This window comes from Ailuropoda melanoleuca, chromosome 10 (assembly GCF_002007445.2).
Source record: "Ailuropoda melanoleuca isolate Jingjing chromosome 10, ASM200744v2, whole genome shotgun sequence".
NCBI lineage: Eukaryota > Metazoa > Chordata > Mammalia > Carnivora > Ursidae > Ailuropoda > Ailuropoda melanoleuca.
In genome coordinates, this window is record NC_048227.1 from 57912932 (window position 1) to 57923516 (window position 10585).

The 10585-nt window shown below is 42.4% G+C and overlaps 1 pseudogene; it reads right to left on the bottom strand.

Moving 5' to 3' along the window:
- Window positions 1-642: 642 nt before the first annotated feature.
- LOC117804215 lies at window positions 643-9738 on the bottom strand (annotated as a pseudogene).
- Between the last annotated feature and the right edge of the window lie 847 nt (window positions 9739-10585).

The window sequence follows — 10585 nt, forward strand, 5'->3', positions numbered from 1 at the left end:
GAGAGGGTGGGAGGAGAGAGCGATGAGGACTTATGCTTGCCCTCCCTGCTTAGGAGCTGTGTCTCTGTTGGGAGCTGTGAATTCCACACCTCTGGCTCCGCTCAGGTGGCCCATCTTTCTTGTTCTAGCTCTCACCAGGCTCCAATACCAACCTTCCTCCCCTTGGCCCCTTTAGCCCTAGGGGACATAATGGCTTCCTGCTGGTGTCGGACTCAAAATCCCTTGTTTATTTCGTCACCCTGCCCGCAACTCTCGAGATAGCCGCTGGGTTCCAGTCTCTTCATCGAACTGTCTGGGATGAATTCTGTTTCCTGTGGGAAGACTGACTGATAAACCGACGGCCACTCATTTGCAAAATGAAGCTGTTAAAAGAGATCTTGAGTTAATAAAACATATTTTCTTCACCACTTCAGAGTATTGCTTAGGAATATGGGTTTCGAAGTCATGCGGATCCGTTCTTATTAATTGTGTGATTCTGTGTATGCGTCACCTTTCTAAATACCAGTTTTCTTATCCAGATAATGGAGCTAAAAACAGTATTTAACACATCAGGTTGTCGTTAGGATTAAATGACATAATGTTTGCAAAACGCTTAGCACAGTGCTTAAAACATCAAAGACTGTCAATAAGTTGGAGCTCTTCTTTTTATTGTTATTATTTATCTTTATTTCCATTTTCAAACTAAGAATGCTTCTTTATCTCTCTATTAATTGTGTTTCTTATTTATGAAATGAAAAGCCAAACACATTACAGAACATTATTATTATTATTTTACCAATTCGGACATTGGATGCTCGAGGGATTTGAACCGGTAGATTAAGGACCAACAGCAGAGAAAGAATGGAGTTCGAAGCCTAGCCCTTGGTTACTTATAGGAAGTAGCATTGCTCCTACCAAGTCCCCCAAAACAGATACCTAGCTTTTCACTCTTTTCATACCAGGCTACCACGCATTCCCCCGATCCTGGGTGAGCAATATAACACATTATCTTGTCCCTTAGTGCAAAACAGAATTCCTCTGGTGTTGGTTTAACTGGGAATGACCCCAAACTCAAAATAATAGTAGTCTAAGCAAGATGAACGTTTATTCTTCTTTCACATAAAATCTGAGTGGGCAGTCCTGAGTTGGTAGGGGACTCCATGGTGTTAAGGACTCGGGCTTCTTGCTCTGCTGCGCACGGGCCCTTGTCCCTTCTTTCAAGATGGAGCTCCAGCCATTACAACCATATTCCAAGCAGCAGGATGGAGGGAAAGGGGAAAGATAAAGGACTTTGTGAAATAATAGAAAATATATATATTGGTCTCTGCTTCCCAGTTCCTAAGATGGAGCTCCTAGAACTCTTCTAATTTCCTAAATGAAAAGAGCCCTAGGAGCATCTTTTGTTCTAATATTTGGTCTTTGACGCTGGTTCTGGACACACAGCTCCTCAATTGCTTGAAATTTCCTGGGTGTGTCTTTTGTTCTAATGAAGCAACTCTTGGTGGTCTCCTGAATAGCTTTCGGGATGGGAGCTGGTCACCAGAAAGATCAAGCCATAATTAGAAGCTTGGAATTTTTAATCCTACCCCCTATTCCCTGGGAAGTTTCGGAAAGGGGATAGAGATTGAGTTACTAATTGATCATATCTGCATGATGAAGCCTTCATAAAAATCCCCAGAGTAGAGGGGATCCAGAGAGTTTCTGGGTTGGTAAACACATCCACGTGAGGAGGGTGATGCACTCCAACTACAAGGGACCGCACTCAGGAGCCTTCCGGACCTCTCCCATGTATCGCCTTATCTGACTGTTCTTCTGTATTCTTTATCATATTCTTAATTACATAATAAACTGATGAATATGTGTTTCCCTGAGTTCTGTAAGCCATTCTAGTAAATTATCAAACCCATAAAGAGGGTTGTGAGAACCCCAGTATAGTCAGTCAGTCCGAAATACAGGGAACAACATAGGACTTGTGATTGGCTTCTGAAGTGAGAGGCTGGGGGCAATTTTGTGGAACTTAGCCCTTAACCTGTGGAATCTGACACTCACTCCAGGTGGTGTGAAATCAAAAGGAAACCAGAAAGCTGTACTGTATCTTTTTGCCCCATCTCAAACTCTACTCAGATCACAATTTCCAAACCTGAGCAATCAGCAGACTTTGACTGTTGAGATTTCCCATCAGGAAAATTTTTTAGTAAATGTGCAAATAAGATCAGAATTGCAGTACAAGAGTATTAATCTGGTAATGTGTTAAGTGGTCAGGAAAGAGAGAGAAGGGCGTTGACACCAGTGAGCAGATACCACAGTGCTAATGACAAATACAACGGGAAGGGAAGCCGGTGACAGGCAGAGATCTACTCCAAAGGGCTGAGAAGTAGATTGTTTTCAGGGGACACAGTGGGAAGGGGTTTAAAGTAGGAATCTACCAATTCGTCTTTTCAGATAATTATCTTTCCATTTTGTCTTTGTACATACTTGTTCCTCTGCCACTCCATAGGATTCTGGCAATGCTGCCAAGTTGCAGGACTCTGCCTTCTGAACAGATGAACAGAGACATGAGTGTGTGTTAGTGGTAGAAGCAGCCAAGCATAGAGCCTTAGGCCCAGACAATCATAGTACTTCATTCTCTTAGGCACAGTGATCGGTTTGGGGATGGGCAACCTCTGCCCCAGTCTGGGCCAACTAGAGCCCTTGTCCGAGGCTTTTCAATTTGGAGTTGGAGAAGGGGTGTTACTTTTTGGAAGTATGAAAATGAGGACTGCCAGAAGTCTTTTTTCTTTTCTTTTTCTTTTTCTTTTTACTACATGGGGAGCACCTATCTGCAGTGGGAAAGAATGAAGACAACATAGATAAGTGGACGAAGGGTGCATAGGGCAGCCAGTTGATTTCCTGAGTCCAGTCAAACCAGAAGTGAGATCACTTTCCGGACTTTCCAGCTACGGAATCCAATAAATCTCCTCTTATGCATAAGCTAGTTTGAGTTGGGTTTCTGCCACTTGTAATCAAAACAAGTCTTAACTAAAAAAGAAAAAAAAAGAAAAATATATGTTTTTCCTGTTAGAAATAGACTTAATAAACACTTATGAGTCCACAGCAAATTCAATGAAATGAATGCTTAAGCACATTGGCATCTAAGACATATTTATTAGCAAACTATGGACAAATCAAAGGTGTTAGGAGAATGTCCAAGGAACCAGTTTTGGTCACGTTTGTTGTTTTGACACTGGTAGTTTTTGCTTTTGAAATTGTAAGAGGAAGAAAAACAGATGCATCGGTCAAGAGAGAAGGAATTGACTGAGAGGCAGTAAAAGGAGGTATGGGAACACAGTGATGGAAAAGGGAACGTGGAGAGATGGCACAGTGTAGTTCCGGTCGTAGTCTGGGAGTGAGGGGGCACGGGTCACAGTTCTGGCTTTGCCACTACGGCTCCATCTACTTGGGTAAACCACTTGACTAGTTGCAATTTCTACACCTGAGAAATAAAGAAGCTTGGAATAAAGGGTGATGAGGGCCCCCTTGGTTTTAACCAAGGTTAACCAAGCCCCTATTTCTGCCAGAAAAATGAAGGAAGCAGGGGAATAGGGTGCTTCACTATTGAATTCACAGCTGTCAAGGGAGTGACCTCAGGTTTCCCAAGAGGTCCAGCTTGGGTGTCAGCTGCTCTAACCGACCTACAACAGCCTCAGATCATCCCATGGGCCATTGAGGCTCTGGCTTGTCCCTGGAGGGGTCAAAACATGGTCAACAATTATTGAGCTCGGGATGGAAGTAGATCCTTAGGCAGGGAGGGCAGAACCAACCTAATCTCCCTCTTTCTCCCCACGCTCTTCCTACCCACTGAGGAATCCTGCCCCACACTCGATCCTATCCAGATGAGCATACCTGGAATCCATCCAAGCTAGCAAGTGCAGCCTGCTTGGCGGAGACCTGAGCAAACCAGTTTCACACAGGAAAATTCAATAGCCTGCTATTATCACAGCCAGGGAGGCAGCGGGGGAGCAGTCCCTTCGATCACGGTGGTTTGAGGGAGGAGGAGAAGTGAGACTGGGAAGAAGAGGTAAATAAACAAGCAGGGAAAGGAAGCATTATAAAAGGTGCTCCTGCCCAAAAATGGGGGCTGAAGGGTGCTCTGTGAGTACAAAGGAGTTTTCTTCTAGTTCTTTTAAACTGTTTTCCCCATCTCCACCAAAATGGTCAGCAAGAAGTTTCTCAGTTCTTAGAGTTCTGAAACGACTTGGTACGTAGTAGGCACTTAATAAATATTTGCTGAGTAAAAAAAAATCAATGAATGGTTGGACAAATCTGTTGGTCACCATGTTTACTCTCTGGAATATGCTCCATGGAACAGAAGACGTGATAAGATAAGGGACCCTTGCAGGCTCAGCTGAGGCTGATAGTCCTCACTGCGGACATCCAGGCAGAGTCATAATGGGTCACATCACACAGAGGGCGTTTCCTTCAGTCAACGAGCAATTGTTAAATAGCATGCCCCTTTGGGCCCAGGACCATGTAGATGCTAGTCCTGGACTTCTCCCAACTGAAGGGACAGTGTTAGCCCATATAGAACAATGATATGAACTATATAAATCTTACGTAGGGAAAACTATATAATTGCAATTACACTTCAAAGAAAAGAGAGATGAATGGGGCTAAACAGTCCAGAAAAGCTCCATTGAAGTGGGATTTGACCTTGGTGCAGAGAACAGGCGAATGCTCATTCACTTGGGAGGAACTTGGGTTAACATTCTGAACTCTGATCCCACCTGAGTCATCACAGTGCTATTTTCCAGATGCATGGCCAAGCCCCCTTCCAATTTGCCTTCCACAGTCTGCATGGCAGGCGAGATTTCCATCACCATTAGAGCAGAGGGGGGCCTCACAAAGAGCAGCGCAATTTGAGTGCTGATGAGGCCAACAGGTTTGATTCTGAAGGTTATTATTGCTGCCAGGCTGTAACCTAGACATATAAATGTGCTGCTTCAAATGCTCCATCAGGAGAATCGGCTGGGGAGCACTAATCCTAAGTGAAACCATCTTGATTACAAAGGAAGAAACGACAACACCGTATCGTTTAACTGCTGAACTTTACAATGAAACACAAAGCGGCATTAAAGTTCTCTGCCTGTAATGCCATGGTTTAAGCAGTTAATCTTATTTTAGCTGAATGGCATGTTCATTACAGCAAATAAGTAGGTAATATGTGGGATTACTGAAAGGAAAGATAAATTAAGCCAGTTATGGGCATCATGTTGATTTTTTTTTTTAACTGTCTGGTTTAACTTGGTATTTTTCAACAGTCAGATCTAATATATACTCATCCAGCAGAGATTAAGTAGATGGGACTCATGCCCAGAAAAGGTATTATATACAACTTAAGATGCTAGTTTTAAGGGCAGCAATCCATGATACTCAGCACTGCCTCCAGCCTGGAATCTTCAGGGCTTAAACTGGAGGGTTCCTGAATGGTAAAATGGCACTTCTCTCTTTCCATTAACTATGTTTTTACCATTTATGCTTCTCATGGGCAGCTGAAGGACTTTTCTTCAAGGTCTCAAATATCCTTCTGGGTAGAACTGCTCCAGACACCTTCCAACATAATGTGTAGTGCAGGATGTATTTCAGCTCATTTACATGGGCTTTCCTCAAGCAATATTACTCCTCCTCCAAACACCATTCATTGAACTAGGGGTACGAGAGGGAAGGGAGATATATAGCCCCGGAACTGGAGATTACAATCGAGTCAGGAGAGGAGGGATAATAATTGCAAACATAAGGAACCTAGGAAACAACGTGAGAGGGTGTATAATCAAGCGCCAGTTGCACATTGCAGTCCATGAGGGAAAACACGAGAACCTACTGAGCAATACGAAGTCCTGGAGATTGGTGCAGGCTCTTCGCGTACTTATTCTCACTTCATTTGCACAATAACCTTGTGAGGCCAGTATTACCACCTCCCATTTTCACAGCCCTCCCAAAGTGAAGCCTCAGAGAAATAAACTGCTTGCCCAACTAAGGGGAAAAGCAGGAGTTTAAGCCCAGGTCTGATTGATTCTAAAGCCCTTGCTTTCTCTTTTAGGGCAAGCTACTTCCTTAAGAAATACGAAGAGTCAAGAGCAGAAGAAAATCCTACACGATGTAATGAAAGGAATGGAATTGGATCAGAGTCAGAATGTATCTTCAGTCCAACTTAAAAACAACAAAGACAATCCATTCTACTTCCAGAACAGCCTAAAGAAATAACCTTTTCAGCTAATGCAATGACCTTAAAACATTTTGACTCCAAAAATAATCCCCTCTTGACTTTTATGCCATTGTTCTCTTTTCATTCTACTCATTCTTTCATACATACAAATGAATATAGAGAGAGAATATAGAGACATCCCGCAGAATATTATTGTTGTATACAGTCATTATTACTTAAATTTATCCATATATTTTACCGTTTACACCAATCTTTTCTCCCAATGCCTCTGAGTTTTTATCTAGGTTCACTTTACTTCTGCCCGAAGAACAGTTTTTAGTATTTCCTTTAATATGTAGGTCTGCTTGTGAGAACTTTGTCTTTATGTCCAGAGATGCCATTATTTCCCCTTCTAGTTTTGAAGAACATTTTTGGCTGGGCATGTAACTCTAAATTGTCAGTTACTTTCTTTTAGCACTTTGAAAATATTCTATTTGTCTTTCTGGCTTTCATTATTTTTCTTGAGAAACAAGCAATAAGTTTAATTGTTGCTCTTTTAAAGGTAACATTTATTTTCTCCAGCTGTTTTATAAGATTTTCTCCTTGGTTTTCATCTGCTATGAATGTGACTAGGTTTTCTGGCTTGTTTTAAATTCTGCTTAGGCTTCTTAATTTGTGACATTTTTCACCAGTTTTGAAAATTCTCAGCTATTATATTTTCAAAAATTGCCTCCATCTCATTTTCTTTCTCCTTTGCTTCAGGGACTCTAACTACATGTATATTAAATCTTCTTAATGCATCCTCTGTACCTCTTATCCACTCCCTACCCAATCTGTATTTCCAAACTTTTTTCTTTCCATGTTTCCTTCTGGAGCTATTCTTCTAACATATTTTGAATTAACTCTTTAATTATGTCTTATTTGCCATAAAACCCTTCCACTAAGTTAATTTCAGCTACCGTATTTTTTTTATTTGGGATTTAGTTCCTTTTTATGGTTTTCATAAAATCTTGTCAATCTTGTTTTTTGTTTTACCTTTTTACCTTTTGTTTTGTTTTTGAAAACAAAACTATTTTATTAAAAAAAAAAAAAAAGTAGGCTCTGAGAACAGGTTAGTCCATTCAGGCCCTCAGTGTCCCGGTGGTAATTTTGTTCTTCTCAGTGATGTGGACAATGACTCCCATGCCTGAACGGTACATCCTGATCCACAGCATTCAGCATGGTTTGCGAGATGGTTTCAAACTTCTGTTCTGGATCTACGTCAGGCCCCCAGAGGGACTCACACACCCCATATATTGTTTGGAGCAGGTGCTACTGACCACAAAGTTGTCCGTCACCATGGGGCAGCAGATAAGGTCTAGAGAGCAAATGAGGGACTTAAGGGTCTTCAGGTCCAACCCAGTGATGACTGGCTCTGTGTAGTAGGGGCCAAACCATTTTTCATACAAGACGTTGGCCACCATGCTCATGAGGGTATGAGGCTTGACCTGCCAACCTTCCTTCAGCTCATAGAGGTTCAGCTAGAACTTGAGGTGCTGAGCAACAGTCTGGAAATCAGTGGTGAGCCCAGCCAGGCCTATGTACAGCCAATTGCCCACAGGAAAGATCTTCTGGAAGTCCATGGTCACCATCTGAGATTGGATGCCAAAGCACCTTTTGGCAGCAATGGCCACACAGTTCTTCCCATTCATGGCCATGATGGCCCCTCCATTAGAGGACATAATAGACCTGATTGCAGTGTACTGGGACCTCCATTTGCCACAATTCCAGTCAACTGGCTAAGGCCCTCACTGCCTGTTTTCCTTCTTTGAAGTATTAAACAAACTGCTGAGCAATTTGCTGTCCCGTAAAAACTTAGAGTTGACAACAAAGAAGCAATCAATGAGTTCTAGTCCCACTTAGGATATAGAAAGCCTTAAGCACTGCTCCTACAAACTGTTTTGCTTTGGGCAGAGTACAGGAGGAAGAGTAGCAGTCAAAAAAGTAAGAGGGAAAAAATTGAAATGTTAACAAAAGCTTAAAGACCAAGTGTGGGCTAGTATGACTACTTAGAATCTCTGCGGGCCATGGATACAAGGACTCTGCCCCATTTGCCAGCACTTTTCCATAGGCCTCCCTGGGTGTTTGTAAGAAAGACTGGGGGCAGATCAGAAGAACTGAAAGAGCCTCCCTCTGGTGAGATGAGCAGATGACAACCAGCTACCACTGGGAGAGAGGCATGAAACCCATGTCCATTTTCCATACAAAGGAAAATCCATCTGCCATAGAAGAGCGGTACAAACCCTTCCTGTCCCCTGGTCCCAAGAAAAGGTTAGTGTGGTGGAGGAGGAGTTGAAGCAAAAGCCATCAGATGCTGCAGGAAGGCAGGAAACCCAACTGTCCCCAGAATCCTTAAAAGCAGAGGTCTGCTGCCAGTGAGAGAGGGACAGAAAACTCACTCCCATTTAAGACCTCACTCCATTACAATGCAGAGTCTAACTGCCATGGGGAGAGGGAGGCCCGCCCTAAAACTCAAGAGCCCAGGACCTGCATGAGACTGCCTGCCCCAACCATAAGCCTTGCACAAAGAAACCAGCCACAGAACTCTATAGCTGAGGGAGGAATAGGACCATGGAAAGAGATCCCATTTGTTGCACAGGTATGCACAGTCTGCTGAAAGCTGAAGGTGAAGCAGGAACACTGAGAAAAACTCTCTGGCATTCCAGGCGACTCACCAAACACAGATTAGGAGCAGTCCACCACTGCAGGAATGTGAAACCTATGATATACTGAAGGTAATGACATTAACAATAAAACCCAAACACGGATCAACAACTACTGGTAGGAGATATTCAGTTCACTCCCTACTAACAATCTGATAGAAAGGTTTGTCCATTTGCAGGTATGAATATTACTTATCTCAGTTTCTTTTTTTTAATTTTTAAGATTTTATTTATTTGTCAAAGAGAGAGAGAGGACACAAACAGGGGCAAGGAGCCCAATGTGGGACTCGATCCCAAGACCCTGGGATCATGACCTGAGCCAAAGGCAGATGCTTAACTGACTGAGCCACCCAGGCATCCCTTTATCTCAGTTTCTACTGTTCTTTTCCATGCAATGTACAGCATTTAACCAAAAATTATAAGACAAATTAAAAATCAAGAAGAAAATGACAATAATATTGTCAAGAGATAAATTAGTCAACAGAACTAGATCGAGAGATGGCCCAGATATTGATACTCTCCAGTAGGAACTTCAAAATAACTCTGATTAAAATATTAAAGGATATGGGCACATGGGTGGCTCAGTCAGTTAAGCAGCCAGCTCTTGGTTTCAAGCTCAGGTCATGATCTCAGGGTCCTGGGATCGAGCCCTACGTCAGGCTCCATACTCAGTGGGGAGACTGCTTGAGGATTTGCTCCCTCCCTCTGCCCCTCCCCTCAACTTGTGCTTACGCTCTTGCTCTCAAATAAATAAATCTTTAAAAAAAATAAAATACTGGGGCGCTGGATGGTTCAGTCAGTTGAGCAACTGCCTGTTAACTTCAGCTTAGGTCATGATCTCCGAGTTTTGAAAATGAGCCCCATACTGGGCTTCATGCTTAGCAGGGAGTCTGCTTGAGATTCTTTCCCTCTCCCTCTGCCCCTCCCCCCTGTTCACGCTCGCTTTCTCTCTCAAATAAATAAATAAAATCTTTAAAAAAAAAAAGTAATGATCTAAAGTGAAACACAAAGAGAAAGTCAGAGTGAATATAACAAGAGTGCATCCAATAGAGCTGTGGGACAATATCATATCACCTAACAAATCGAATTGGAATCCCAGAAGGAGATGAGAGAGAGAAGAGGGCAGAAGTATATTTGATAGTAGAATGGCTGAGAATTTTCCAAAGTTAATGAAAAACAACAAAAAGATCCAAGAGGCTCAGATAATCCCAAGGAGAATACAAAGAAAAATACACCTAGACACATCATAATAAAACTGTAGAAAATCAAAAATTAAGAGGAAATCTTGAAGGTAGCCACAGAACAACAAAAACATTACATGTAGAAGAACAAATATAAGAATTATAACAGAACTCTCATCAGAAACTCTGAAGTCCTGAAGACAAAGGAGTGATTTCTTTAAAGTATTAGAGAACTTAGATTTCACCACAATACTATCAGGTCACTTGAATTTTTGGTGTTGGTGAGGCTAATCGGGGCAAAGAAAACTGGTGGCACTATGGGAACGAGAGTAAATGATAGGGCTTAGATCCAAGGAGCTGGGTGGCCTTGAGAGCCAGAAGTGATATGGATATGCCTCATGAAATCAGACCATCAATAAGCAAGGATCCCACCCCCAAAAACAGTTTTCCAGAGGCTGGCCAGGTCAGAGATTACATTCTCTAAATCACTTCCAGCGGGTTTGGTTACAAGCAAAATTTCTGTACCCATCCAAGCACCTATC